At 35.8% G+C, this 16150-nt stretch overlaps 2 non-coding genes across 2 annotated transcripts; both read right to left on the bottom strand.

Moving 5' to 3' along the window:
• Positions 1–11715: 11715 nt before the first annotated feature.
• On the bottom strand, positions 11716–11787 carry TRNAD-GUC (transfer RNA aspartic acid (anticodon GUC)). Its single transcript has one exon. It is a non-coding gene; the product is annotated as a tRNA-Asp (tRNA).
• Positions 11788–16078: 4291 nt separating this feature from the next.
• On the bottom strand, positions 16079–16150 carry TRNAD-GUC (transfer RNA aspartic acid (anticodon GUC)). Its single transcript has one exon. It is a non-coding gene; the product is annotated as a tRNA-Asp (tRNA).

The following is a 16150-nucleotide window of genomic DNA, read 5'->3' as shown; positions in this document are numbered from 1 at the left end:
TTCATCAATATATATATTTATATATATATATATATATATATATATATAATCAGCTCACTTTACCATTTGCAGCTTATAACTATTAGCCACCAGGGGTCACTACTAACCAAAAGCAGTCATTCTACTTGTAAATCGTGCCAATCGAGTGGAACAGCAGCCTAGGATTCACGACTGCTTCATCTCATTTTCCAACAGATTGTAGACGTAAATTGGTTTTGATGGTACGCCTGTGCATGCTGAAATATTCAGATCATATTCTGAATTTCAGTTAACACATCAGTAAGCATTTTGGCCATCAGTGAATTCAACCTTTTTTCTCAATCGGAATAGGCAAGGATAATGACAGATATATTTTACAATGTTAGAAAGTACATCATTTTATTTAATTGTGTGAATAAAAGGAATCGCCTCCCCGTCGGGGAATTGAACCCCGGTCTCTGGCGTGACAGGCGGGGATACTGACCACTATACTAACGAGGACTTATTGGCTTCAGTTAAACAGTGCTCACCTCCCTGGGGTTAAGGCATGCCCTCGATCAATTCTCAGTATTGTAATAGGCAGAATTGCTGCTTTTGGTTAGGACAAGTAATCTTTTTTCCTAAATTATTACAATACAGAAATTCCTAGCCAAAAACAATTAGTTTTATGAAGAAATTATTTCATTGAAATAAATATCTATCGATCTGTCTATCTAGCTATCTTTCTATTCATCAATATATATATTTATATATATATATATATATAATCAGCTCACTTTACCATTTGCAGCTTATAACTATTAGCCACCAGGGGTCACTACTAACCAAAAGCAGTCATTCTACTTGTAAATCGTGCCAATCGAGTGGAACAGCAGCCTAGGATTCACCACTGCTTCATCTCATTTTCCAACAGATTGTAGACGTAAATTGGTTTTGATGGTACGCCTGTGCATGCTGAAATATTCAGAGCATATTCTGAATTTCAGTTAACACATCAGTAAGCATTTTGGCCATCAGTGAATTCAACCTTTTTTCTCAATCGGAATAGGCAAGGATAATGACAGATATATTTTACAATGTTAGAAAGTACATCATTTTATTTAATTGTGTGAATAAAAGGAATCGCCTCCCCGTCGGGGAATTGAACACCGGTCTCCCGCGTGACAGGCGGGGATACTAACCACTATACTAACGAGGACTTATTGGCTTCAGTTAAACAGTGCTCACCTCCCTGGGGTTAAGGCATGCCCTCGATCAATTCTCAGTATTGTAATAGGCAGAATTGCTGCTTTTGGTTAGGACAAGTAATCTTTTTTCCTAAATTATTACAATACAGAAATTCCTAGCCAAAAACAATCAGTTTTATGAAGAAATTATTTCATTGAAATAAATATCTATCGATCTGTCTATCTAGCTATCTTTCTATTCATCAATATATATATATATATATATATATATTTATATAATCAGCTCACTTTACCATTTGCAGCTTATAACTATTAGCCACCACGGGTCACTACTAATCAAAAGCACTCATTCTCCTTGTAAATCGTGCCAATCGAGTGGAACAGCAGCCTAGGATTCACAACTGCTTCATCTCATTTTCCAACAGATTGTAGACGTAAATTGGTTTTGATGGTACGCCTGTGCATGCTGAAATATTCAGATCATATTCTGAATTTCAGTTAACACATCAGTAAGCATTTTGGCCATCAGTGAATTCAACCTTTTTTCTCAATCGGAATAGGCAAGGATAATGACAGATATATTTTACAATGTTAGAAAGTACATCATTTTATTTAATTGTGTGAATAAAGGGAATCGCCTCCCCGTCAGGGAATTGAACCCCGGTCTCTGGCATGACAGGCGGGGATATTGACCACTATACTAACGAGGACTTATTGGCTTAAGTTAAACAGTGCTCACCTCCCTGGGGTTAAGGCATGCCCTCGATCAATTCTCAGTATTGTAATAGGCAGAATTGCTGCTTTTGGTTAGGACAAGTAATCTTTTTTCCTAAATTATTACAATACAGAAATTCCTAGCCAAAAACAATCAGTTTTAGGAAGAAATTATATTCATTGAAATAAATATCTATCGATCTTTCTATCTAGCTATCTTTCTATTCATCAATATATATATATATATATATATATATATATATATATATATATATATATATATATATAATCAGCTCACTTTACCATTTACAGCTTAAAACTATTAGCCACCACGGGTCACTACTAACCAAAAGCAGTCATTCTCCTTGTAAATCGTGCCAATCGAGTGGAACAGCAGCCTAGGATTCACGACTGCTTCATCTCATTTTCCAACAGATTGTAGACGTAAATTGGTTTTGATGGTACGCCTGTGCATGCTGAAATATTCAGAGCATATTCTGAATTTCAGTTAACACATCAGTAAGCATTTTGGCCATCAGTGAATTCAACCTTTTTTCTCAATCGGAATAGGCAAGGATAATGACAGATATATTTTACAATGTTAGAAAGTACATCATTTTATTTAATTGTGTGAATAAAAGGAATCGCCTCACCGTCGGGGAATTGAACCCCGGTCTCCCGCGTGACAGGCGGGGATACTGACCACTATACTAACGAGGACTTATTGGCTTCAGTTAAACAGTGCTCACCTCCCTGGGGTTAAGGCATGCCCTCGATCAATTCTCAGTATTGTAATAGGCAGAATTGCTGCTTTTGGTTAGGACAAGTAATCTTTTTTCCTAAATTATTACAATACAGAAATTCCTAGCCAAAAACAATTAGTTTTATGAAGAAATTATTTCATTGAAATAAATATCGATCGATCTGTCTATCTAGCTATCTTTCTATTCATCAATATATATATTTATATATATATATATATATATAATCAGCTCACTTTACCATTTGCAGCTTATAACTATTAGCCACCAGGGGTCACTACTAACCAAAAGCAGTCATTCTACTTGTAAATTGTGCCAATCGAGTGGAACAGCAGCCTAGGATTCACCACTGCTTCATCTCATTTTCCAACAGATTGTAGACGTAAATTGGTTTTGATGGTACGCCTGTGCATGCTGAAATATTCAGAGCATATTCTGAATTTCAGTTAACACATCAGTAAGCATTTTGGCCATCAGTGAATTCAACCTTTTTTCTCAATCGGAATAGGCAAGGATAATGACAGATATATTTTACAATGTTAGAAAGTACATCATTTTATTTAATTGTGTGAATAAAAGGAATCGCCTCCCCGTCGGGGAATTGAACCCCGGTCTCCCGCATGACAGGCGGGGATACTGACCACTATACTAACGAGGACTTATTGGCTTCAGTTAAACAGTGCTCACCTCCCTGGGGTTAAGGCATGCCCTCGATCAATTCTCAGTATTGTAATAGGCAGAATTGCTGCTTTTGGTTAGGACAAGTAATCTTTTTTCCTAAATTATTACAATACAGAAATTCCTAGCCAAAAACAATCAGTTTTATGAAGAAATTATTTCATTGAAATAAATATCTATCGATCTGTCTATCTAGCTATCTTTCTATTCATCAATATATATATATATATATATATATATATAATCAGCTCACTTTACCATTTGCAGCTTATAACTATTAGCCACCACGGGTCACTACTAACCAAAAGCACTCATTCTCCTTGTAAATCGTGCCAATCGAGTGGAACAGCAGCCTAGGATTCACAACTGCTTCATCTCATTTTCCAACAGATTGTAGACGTAAATTGGTTTTGATGGTACGCCTGTGCATGCTGAAATATTCAGATCATATTCTGAATTTCAGTTAACACATCAGTAAGCATTTTGGCCATCAGTGAATTCAACCTTTTTTCTCAATCGGAATAGGCAAGGATAATGACAGATATATTTTACAATGTTAGAAAGTACATCATTTTATTTAATTGTGTGAATAAAAGGAATCGCCTCCCCGTCGGGGAATTGAACCCCGGTCTCTGGCGTGACAGGCGGGGATATTGACCACTATACTAACGAGGACTTATTGGCTTAAGTTAAACAGTGCTCACCTCCCTGGGGTTAAGGCATGCCCTCGATCAATTCTCAGTATTGTAATAGGCAGAATTGCTGCTTTTGGTTAGGACAAGTAATCTTTTTTCCTAAATTATTACAATACAGAAATTCCTAGCCAAAAACAATCAGTTTTAGGAAGAAATTATATTCATTGAAATAAATATCTATCGATCTTTCTATCTAGCTATCTTTCTATTCATCAATATATATATATATATATATATATATATATATATATATATATATATATATATATATATATAATCAGCTCACTTTACCATTTACAGCTTAAAACTATTAGCCACCACGGGTCACTACTAACCAAAAGCAGTCATTCTCCTTGTAAATCGTGCCAATCGAGTGGAACAGCAGCCTAGGATTCACCACTGCTTCATCTCATTTTCCAACAGATTGTAGACGTAAATTGGTTTTGATGGTACGCCTGTGCATGCTGAAATATTCAGAGCATATTCTGAATTTCAGTTAACACATCAGTAAGCATTTTGGCCATCAGTGAATTCAACCTTTTTTCTCAATCGGAATAGGCAAGGATAATGACAGATATATTTTACAATGTTAGAAAGTACATCATTTTATTTAATTGTGTGAATAAAAGGAATCGCCTCCCCGTCGGGGAATTGAACCCCGGTCTCCCGTGTGACAGGCAGGGATACTGACCACTATACTAACAAGGACTTATTGGCTTCAGTTAAACAGTGCTCACCTCCCTGGGGTTAAGGCATGCCCTCGATCAATTCTCAGTATTGTAATAGGCAGAATTGCTGCTTTTGGTTAGGACAAGTAATCTTTTTTCCTAAATTATTACAATACAGAAATTCCTAGCCAAAAACAATCAGTTTTATGAAGAAATTATTTCATTGAAATAAATATCTATCGATCTGTCTATCTAGCTATCTTTCTATTCATCAATATATATATATATATATATATATATAATCAGCTCACTTTACCATTTGCAGCTTATAACTATTAGCCACCACGGGTCACTACTAACCAAAAGCACTCATTCTCCTTGTAAATCGTGCCAATCGAGTGGAACAGCAGCCTAGGATTCACAACTGCTTCATCTCATTTTCCAACAGATTGTAGACGTAAATTGGTTTTGATGGTACGCCTGTGCATGCTGAAATATTCAGATCATATTCTGAATTTCAGTTAACACATCAGTAAGCATTTTGGCCATCAGTGAATTCAACCTTTTTTCTCAATCGGAATAGGCAAGGATAATGACAGATATATTTTACAATGTTAGAAAGTACATCATTTTATTTAATTGTGTGAATAAAAGGAATCGCCTCCCCGTCGGGGAATTGAACCCCGGTCTCTGGCGTGACAGGCGGGGATATTGACCACTATACTAACGAGGACTTATTGGCTTAAGTTAAACAGTGCTCACCTCCCTGGGGTTAAGGCATGCCCTCGATCAATTCTCAGTATTGTAATAGGCAGAATTGCTGCTTTTGGTTAGGACAAGTAATCTTTTTTCCTAAATTATTACAATACAGAAATTCCTAGCCAAAAACAATCAGTTTTAGGAAGAAATTATATTCATTGAAATAAATATCTATCGATCTTTCTATCTAGCTATCTTTCTATTCATCAATATATATATATATATATATATATATATATATATATATATATATATATATATATATATATATATATATATATATATAATCAGCTCACTTTACCATTTACAGCTTAAAACTATTAGCCACCACGGGTCACTACTAACCAAAAGCAGTCATTCTCCTTGTAAATCGTGCCAATCGAGTGGAACAGCAGCCTAGGATTCACCACTGCTTCATCTCATTTTCCAACAGATTGTAGACGTAAATTGGTTTTGATGGTACGCCTGTGCATGCTGAAATATTCAGAGCATATTCTGAATTTCAGTTAACACATCAGTAAGCATTTTGGCCATCAGTGAATTCAACCTTTTTTCTCAATCGGAATAGGCAAGGATAATGACAGATATATTTTACAATGTTAGAAAGTACATCATTTTATTTAATTGTGTGAATAAAAGGAATCGCCTCCCCGTCGGGGAATTGAACCCCGGTCTCCCGCGTGACAGGCAGGGATACTGACCACTATACTAACAAGGACTTATTGGCTTCAGTTAAACAGTGCTCACCTCCCTGGGGTTAAGGCATGCCCTCGATCAATTCTCAGTATTGTAATAGGCAGAATTGCTGCTTTTGGTTAGGACAAGTAATCTTTTTTCCTAAATTATTACAATACAGGAATTCCTAGCCAAAAACAATTAGTTTTATGAAGAAATTATTTCATTGAAATAAATATCTATCGATCTGTCTATCTAGCTATCTTTCTATTCATCAATATATATATTTATATATATATATATATATATATATATATATAATCAGCTCACTTTACCATTTGCAGCTTATAACTATTAGCCACCAGGGGTCACTACTAACCAAAAGCAGTCATTCTACTTGTAAATCGTGCCAATCGAGTGGAACAGCAGCCTAGGATTCACCACTGCTTCATCTCATTTTCCAACAGATTGTAGACGTAAATTGGTTTTGATGGTACGCCTGTGCATGCTGAAATATTCAGAGCATATTCTGAATTTCAGTTAACACATCAGTAAGCATTTTGGCCATCAGTGAATTCAACCTTTTTTCTCAATCGGAATAGGCAAGGATAATGACAGATATATTTTACAATGTTAGAAAGTACATCATTTTATTTAATTGTGTGAATAAAAGGAATCGCCTCCCCGTCGGGGAATTGAACCCCGGTCTCCCGCGTGACAGGCGGGGATACTGACCACTATACTAATGAGGACTTATTGGCTTCAGTTAAACAGTGCTCACCTCCCTGGGGTTAAGGCATGCCCTCGATCAATTCTCAGTATTGTAATAGGCAGAATTGCTGCTTTTGGTTAGGACAAGTAATCTTTTTTCCTAAATTATTACAATACAGAAATTCCTAGCCAAAAACAATCAGTTTTATGAAGAAATTATTTCATTGAAATAAATATCTATCGATCTGTCTATCTAGCTATCTTTCTATTCATCAATATATATATATATATATATATATAATCAGCTCACTTTACCATTTGCAGCTTATAACTATTAGCCACCACGGGTCACTACTAACCAAAAGCACTCATTCTCCTTGTAAATCGTGCCAATCGAGTGGAACAGCAGCCTAGGATTCACAACTGCTTCATCTCATTTTCCAACAGATTGTAGACGTAAATTGGTTTTGATGGTACGCCTGTGCATGCTGAAATATTCAGATCATATTCTGAATTTCAGTTAACACATCAGTAAGCATTTTGGCCATCAGTGAATTCAACCTTTTTTCTCAATCGGAATAGGCAAGGATAATGACAGATATATTTTACAATGTTAGAAAGTACATCATTTTATTTAATTGTGTGAATAAAAGGAATCGCCTCCCCGTCGGGGAATTGAACCCCGGTCTCTGGCGTGACAGGCGGGGATATTGACCACTATACTAACGAGGACTTATTGGCTTAAGTTAAACAGTGCTCACCTCCCTGGGGTTAAGGCATGCCCTCGATCAATTCTCAGTATTGTAATAGGCAGAATTGCTGCTTTTGGTTAGGACAAGTAATCTTTTTTCCTAAATTATTACAATACAGAAATTCCTAGCCAAAAACAATCAGTTTTAGGAAGAAATTATATTCATTGAAATAAATATCTATCGATCTTTCTATCTAGCTATCTTTCTATTCATCAATATATATATATATATATATATATATATATATATATATATATATAATCAGCTCACTTTACCATTTACAGCTTAAAACTATTAGCCACCACGGGTCACTACTAACCAAAAGCAGTCATTCTCCTTGTAAATCGTGCCAATCGAGTGGAACAGCAGCCTAGGATTCACCACTGCTTCATCTCATTTTCCAACAGATTGTAGACGTAAATTGGTTTTGATGGTACGCCTGTGCATGCTGAAATATTCAGAGCATATTCTGAATTTCAGTTAACACATCAGTAAGCATTTTGGCCATCAGTGAATTCAACCTTTTTTCTCAATCGGAATAGGCAAGGATAATGACAGATATATTTTACAATGTTAGAAAGTACATCATTTTATTTAATTGTGTGAATAAAAGGAATCGCCTCCCCGTCGGGGAATTGAACCCCGGTCTCCCGTGTGACAGGCAGGGATACTGACCACTATACTAACAAGGACTTATTGGCTTCAGTTAAACAGTGCTCACCTCCCTGGGGTTAAGGCATGCCCTCGATCAATTCTCAGTATTGTAATAGGCAGAATTGCTGCTTTTGGTTAGGACAAGTAATCTTTTTTCCTAAATTATTACAATACAGAAATTCCTAGCCAAAAACAATCAGTTTTATGAAGAAATTATTTCATTGAAATAAATATCTATCGATCTGTCTATCTAGCTATCTTTCTATTCATCAATATATATATATATATATATATATATAATCAGCTCACTTTACCATTTGCAGCTTATAACTATTAGCCACCACGGGTCACTACTAACCAAAAGCACTCATTCTCCTTGTAAATCGTGCCAATCGAGTGGAACAGCAGCCTAGGATTCACAACTGCTTCATCTCATTTTCCAACAGATTGTAGACGTAAATTGGTTTTGATGGTACGCCTGTGCATGCTGAAATATTCAGATCATATTCTGAATTTCAGTTAACACATCAGTAAGCATTTTGGCCATCAGTGAATTCAACCTTTTTTCTCAATCGGAATAGGCAAGGATAATGACAGATATATTTTACAATGTTAGAAAGTACATCATTTTATTTAATTGTGTGAATAAAAGGAATCGCCTCCCCGTCGGGGAATTGAACCCCGGTCTCTGGCGTGACAGGCGGGGATATTGACCACTATACTAACGAGGACTTATTGGCTTAAGTTAAACAGTGCTCACCTCCCTGGGGTTAAGGCATGCCCTCGATCAATTCTCAGTATTGTAATAGGCAGAATTGCTGCTTTTGGTTAGGACAAGTAATCTTTTTTCCTAAATTATTACAATACAGAAATTCCTAGCCAAAAACAATCAGTTTTAGGAAGAAATTATATTCATTGAAATAAATATCTATCGATCTTTCTATCTAGCTATCTTTCTATTCATCAATATATATATATATATATATATATATATATATATATATATATATATATATATATATATATATATCAGCTCACTTTACCATTTACAGCTTAAAACTATTAGCCACCACGGGTCACTACTAACCAAAAGCAGTCATTCTCCTTGTAAATCGTGCCAATCGAGTGGAACAGCAGCCTAGGATTCACCACTGCTTCATCTCATTTTCCAACAGATTGTAGACGTAAATTGGTTTTGATGGTACGCCTGTGCATGCTGAAATATTCAGAGCATATTCTGAATTTCAGTTAACACATCAGTAAGCATTTTGGCCATCAGTGAATTCAACCTTTTTTCTCAATCGGAATAGGCAAGGATAATGACAGATATATTTTACAATGTTAGAAAGTACATCATTTTATTTAATTGTGTGAATAAAAGGAATCGCCTCCCCGTCGGGGAATTGAACCCCGGTCTCCCGCGTGACAGGCAGGGATACTGACCACTATACTAACAAGGACTTATTGGCTTCAGTTAAACAGTGCTCACCTCCCTGGGGTTAAGGCATGCCCTCGATCAATTCTCAGTATTGTAATAGGCAGAATTGCTGCTTTTGGTTAGGACAAGTAATCTTTTTTCCTAAATTATTACAATACAGGAATTCCTAGCCAAAAACAATTAGTTTTATGAAGAAATTATTTCATTGAAATAAATATCTATCGATCTGTCTATCTAGCTATCTTTCTATTCATCAATATATATATTTATATATATATATATATATATATATAATCAGCTCACTTTACCATTTGCAGCTTATAACTATTAGCCACCAGGGGTCACTACTAACCAAAAGCAGTCATTCTACTTGTAAATCGTGCCAATCGAGTGGAACAGCAGCCTAGGATTCACCACTGCTTCATCTCATTTTCCAACAGATTGTAGACGTAAATTGGTTTTGATGGTACGCCTGTGCATGCTGAAATATTCAGAGCATATTCTGAATTTCAGTTAACACATCAGTAAGCATTTTGGCCATCAGTGAATTCAACCTTTTTTCTCAATCGGAATAGGCAAGGATAATGACAGATATATTTTACAATGTTAGAAAGTACATCATTTTATTTAATTGTGTGAATAAAAGGAATCGCCTCCCCGTCGGGGAATTGAACCCCGGTCTCCCGCGTGACAGGCGGGGATACTGACCACTATACTAATGAGGACTTATTGGCTTCAGTTAAACAGTGCTCACCTCCCTGGGGTTAAGGCATGCCCTCGATCAATTCTCAGTATTGTAATAGGCAGAATTGCTGCTTTTGGTTAGGACAAGTAATCTTTTTTCCTAAATTATTACAATACAGAAATTCCTAGCCAAAAACAATCAGTTTTATGAAGAAATTATTTCATTGAAATAAATATCTATCGATCTGTCTATCTAGCTATCTTTCTATTCATCAATATATATATATATATATATATATAATCAGCTCACTTTACCATTTGCAGCTTATAACTATTAGCCACCACGGGTAACTACTAACCAAAAGCACTCATTCTCCTTGTAAATCGTGCCAATCGAGTGGAACAGCAGCCTAGGATTCACAACTGCTTCATCTCATTTTCCAACAGATTGTAGACGTAAATTGGTTTTGATGGTACGCCTGTGCATGCTGAAATATTCAGATCATATTCTGAATTTCAGTTAACACATCAGTAAGCATTTTGGCCATCAGTGAATTCAACCTTTTTTCTCAATCGGAATAGGCAAGGATAATGACAGATATATTTTACAATGTTAGAAAGTACATCATTTTATTTAAATGTGTGAATAAAAGGAATCGCCTCCCCGTCGGGGAATTGAACCCCGGTCTCTGGCGTGACAGGCGGGGATATTGACCACTATACTAACGAGGACTTATTGGCTTAAGTTAAACAGTGCTCACCTCCCTGGGGTTAAGGCATGCCCTCGATCAATTCTCAGTATTGTAATAGGCAGAATTGCTGCTTTTGGTTAGGACAAGTAATCTTTTTTCCTAAATTATTACAATACAGAAATTCCTAGCCAAAAACAATCAGTTTTATGAAGAAATTATATTCATTGAAATAAATATCTATCGATCTTTCTATCTAGCTATCTTTCTATTCATCAATATATATATTTATATATATATATATATATATAATCAGCTCACTTTACCATTTGCAGCTTATAACTATTAGCCACCAGGGGTCACTACTAACCAAATGCAGTCATTCTACTTGTAAATCGTGCCAATCGAGTGGAACAGCAGCCTAGGATTCACCACTGCTTCATCTCATTTTCCAACAGATTGTAGACGTAAATTGGTTTTGATGGTACGCCTGTGCATGCTGAAATATTCAGAGCATATTCTGAATTTCAGTTAACACATCAGTAAGCATTTTGGCCATCAGTGAATTCAACCTTTTTTCTCAATCGGAATAGGCAAGGATAATGACAGATATATTTTACAATGTTAGAAAGTACATCATTTTATTTAATTGTGTGAATAAAAGGAATCACCTCCCCGTCGGGGAATTGAACCCCGGTCTCCCGCGTGACAGGCGGGGATACTGACCACTATACTAACGAGGACTTATTGGCTTCAGTTAAACAGTGCTCACCTCCCTGGGGTTAAGGCATGCCCTCGATCAATTCTCAGTATTGTAATAGGCAGAATTGCTGCTTTTGGTTAGGACAAGTAATCTTTTTTCCTAAATTATTACAATACAGAAATTCCTAGCCAAAAACAATTAGTTTTATGAAGAAATTATTTCATTGAAATAAATATCTATCGATCTGTCTATCTAGCTATCTTTCTATTCATCAATATAAATATTTATATATATATATATATATAATCAGCTCACTTTACCATTTGCAGCTTATAACTATTAGCCACCAGGGGTCACTACTAACCAAAAGCAGTCATTCTCCTTGTAAATCGTGCCAATCGAGTGGAACAGCAGCCTAGGATTCACAACTGCTTCATCTCATTTTCCAACAGATTGTAGACGTAAATTGGTTTTGATGGTACGCCTGTGCATGCTGAAATATTCAGATCATATTCTGAATTTCAGTTAACACATCAGTAAGCATTTTGGCCATCAGTGAATTCAACCTTTTTTCTCAATCGGAATAGGCAAGGATAATGACAGATATATTTTACAATGTTAGAAAGTACATCATTTTATTTAATTGTGTGAATAAAAGGAATCGCCTCCCCGTCGGGGAATTGAACCCCGGTCTCTGGCGTGACAGGCGGGGATACTGACCACTATACTACCGAGGACTTATTGGCTTCAGTTAAACAGTGCTCACCTCCCTGGGGTTAAGGCATGCCCTCGATCAATTCTCAGTATTGTAATAGGCAGAATTGCTGCTTTTGGTTAGGACAAGTAATCTTTTTTCCTAAATTATTACAATACAGAAATTCCTAGCCAAAAACAATCAGTTTTAGGAAGAAATTATATTCATTGAAATAAATATCTATCGATCTTTCTATCTAGCTATCTTTCTATTCATCAATATATATATATATATATATATATATATATATATATATATATATATATATATATATATATATATATATATATATATATATATATATATATATATATATATATATATATAATCAGCTCACTTTACCATTTACAGCTTAAAACTATTAGCCACCACGGGTCACTACTAACCAAAAGCAGTCATTCTCCTTGTAAATCGTGCCAATCGAGTGGAACAGCAGCCTAGGATTCACGACTGCTTCATCTCATTTTCCAACAGATTGTAGACGTAAATTGGTTTTGATGGTACGCCTGTGCATGCTGAAATATTCAGATCATATTCTGAATTTCAGTTAACACATCAGTAAGCATTTTGGCCATCAGTGAATTCAACCTTTTTTCTCAATCGGAATAGGCAAGGATGATGACAGATATATTTTACAATGTTAGAAAGTACATCATTTTATTTAATTGTGTGAATAAAAGGAATCGCCTCCCCGTCGGGGAATTGAACCCCGGTCTCTGGCGTGACAGGCGGGGATACTGACCACTATACTAACGAGGACTTATTGGCTTAAGTTAAACAGTGCTCACCTCCCTGGGGTTAAGGCATGCCCTCGATCAATTCTCAGTATTGTAATAGGCAGAATTGCTGCTTTTGGTTAGGACAAGTAATCTTTTTTCCTAAATTATTACAATACAGGAATTCCTAGCCAAAAACAATTAGTTTTATGAAGAAATTATTTCATTGAAATAAATATCTATCGATCTGTCTATCTAGCTATCTTTCTATTCATCAATATATATATTTATATATATATATATATATATAATCAGCTCACTTTACCATTTGCAGCTTATAACTATTAGCCACCAGGGGTCACTACTAACCAAATGCAGTCATTCTACTTGTAAATCGTGCCAATCGAGTGGAACAGCAGCCTAGGATTCACCACTGCTTCATCTCATTTTCCAACAGATTGTAGACGTAAATTGGTTTTGATGGTACGCCTGTGCATGCTGAAATATTCAGAGCATATTCTGAATTTCAGTTAACACATCAGTAAGCATTTTGGCCATCAGTGAATTCAACCTTTTTTCTCAATCGGAATAGGCAAGGATAATGACAGATATATTTTACAATGTTAGAAAGTACATCATTTTATTTAATTGTGTGAATAAAAGGAATCGCCTCCCCGTCGGGGAATTGAACCCCGGTCTCTGGCGTGACAGGCAGGGATATTGACCACTATACTAACGAGGACTTATTGGCTTAAGTTAAACAGTGCTCACCTCCCTGGGGTTAAGGCATGCCCTCGATCAATTCTCAGTATTGTAATAGGCAGAATTGCTGCTTTTGGTTAGGACAAGTAATCTTTTTTCCTAAATTATTACAATACAGAAATTCCTAGCCAAAAACAATCAGTTTTAGGAAGAAATTATATTCATTGAAATAAATATCTATCGATCTTTCTATCTAGCTATCTTTCTATTCATCAATATATATATATATATATATATATATATATATATATATATATATATATATATATATATATATATATATATATATATATATATATATATATATATATATATATATATATATATATATATATATAATCAGCTCACTTTACCATTTACAGCTTAAAACTATTAGCCACCACGGGTCACTACTAACCAAAAGCAGTCATTCTCCTTGTAAATCGTGCCAATCGAGTGGAACAGCAGCCTAGGATTCACGACTGCTTCATCTCATTTTCCAACAGATTGTAGACGTAAATTGGTTTTGATGGTACGCCTGTGCATGCTGAAATATTCAGATCATATTCTGAATTTCAGTTAACACATCAGTAAGCATTTTGGCCATCAGTGAATTCAACCTTTTTTCTCAATCGGAATAGGCAAGGATGATGACAGATATATTTTACAATGTTAGAAAGTACATCATTTTATTTAATTGTGTGAATAAAAGGAATCGCCTCCCCGTCGGGGAATTGAACCCCGGTCTCTGGCGTGACAGGCGGGGATACTGACCACTATACTAACGAGGACTTATTGGCTTCAGTTAAACAGTGCTCACCTCCCTGGGGTTAAGGCATGCCCTCGATCAATTCTCAGTATTGTAATAGGCAGAATTGCTGCTTTTGGTTAGGACAAGTAATCTTTTTTCCTAAATTATTACAATACAGAAATTCCTAGCCAAAAACAATTAGTTTTATGAAGAAATTATTTCATTGAAATAAATATCGATCGATCTGTCTATCTAGCTATCTTTCTATTCATCAATATATATATTTATATATATATATATATATATAATCAGCTCACTTTACCATTTTCAGCTTATAACTATTAGCCACCAGGGGTCACTACTAACCAAAAGCAGTCATTCTACTTGTAAATCGTGCCAATCGAGTGGAACAGCAGCCTAGGATTCACCACTGCTTCATCTCATTTTCCAACAGATTGTAGACGTAAATTGGTTTTGATGGTACGCCTGTGCATGCTGAAATATTCAGATCATATTCTGAATTTCAGTTAACACATCAGTAAGCATTTTGGCCATCAGTGAATTCAACCTTTTTTCTCAATCGGAATAGGCAAGGATAATGACAGATATATTTTACAATGTTAGAAAGTACATCATTTTATTTAATTGTGTGAATAAAAGGAATCGCCTCCCCGTCGGGGAATTGAACCCCGGTCTCTGGCGTGACAGGCGGGGATACTGACCACTATACTAACGAGGACTTATTGGCTTCAGTTAAACAGTGCTCACCTCCCTGGGGTTAAGGCATGCCCTCGATCAATTCTCAGTATTGTAATAGGCAGAATTGCTGCTTTTGGTTAGGACAAGTAATCTTTTTTCCTAAATTATTACAATACAGAAATTCCTAGCCAAAAACAATCAGTTTTATGAAGAAATTATATTCATTGAAATAAATATCTATCGATCTTTCTATCTAGCTATCTTTCTATTCATCAATATATATATTTATATATATATATATATATATATAATCAGCTCACTTTACCATTTGCAGCTTATAACTATTAGCCACCAGGGGTCACTACTAACCAAAAGCAGTCATTCTACTTGTAAATCGTGCCAATCGAGTGGAACAGCAGCCTAGGATTCACCACTGCTTCATCTCATTTTCCAACAGATTGTAGACGTAAATTGGTGTTGATGGTACGCCTGTGCATGCTGAAATATTCAGAGCATATTCTGAATTTCAGTTAACACATCAGTAAGCATTTTGGCCATCAGTGAATTCAACCTTTTTTCTCAATCGGAATAGGCAAGGATGATGACAGATATATTTTACAATGTTAGAAAGTACATCATTTTATTTAATTGTGTGAATATAAGGAATCGCCTCCCCGTCGGGGAATTGAACCCCGGTCTCCCGCGTGACAGGCGGGGATACTGACCACTATACTAACGAGGA

Source organism: Lissotriton vulgaris, chromosome 1_1 (genome assembly GCF_964263255.1).
Source record: "Lissotriton vulgaris chromosome 1_1, aLisVul1.2, whole genome shotgun sequence".
Taxonomy (NCBI): Eukaryota; Metazoa; Chordata; class Amphibia; order Caudata; family Salamandridae; genus Lissotriton; species Lissotriton vulgaris.
Note: the sequence above shows the minus strand (reverse complement) of the source record. Positions and strands in the feature narration are given on the sequence as shown.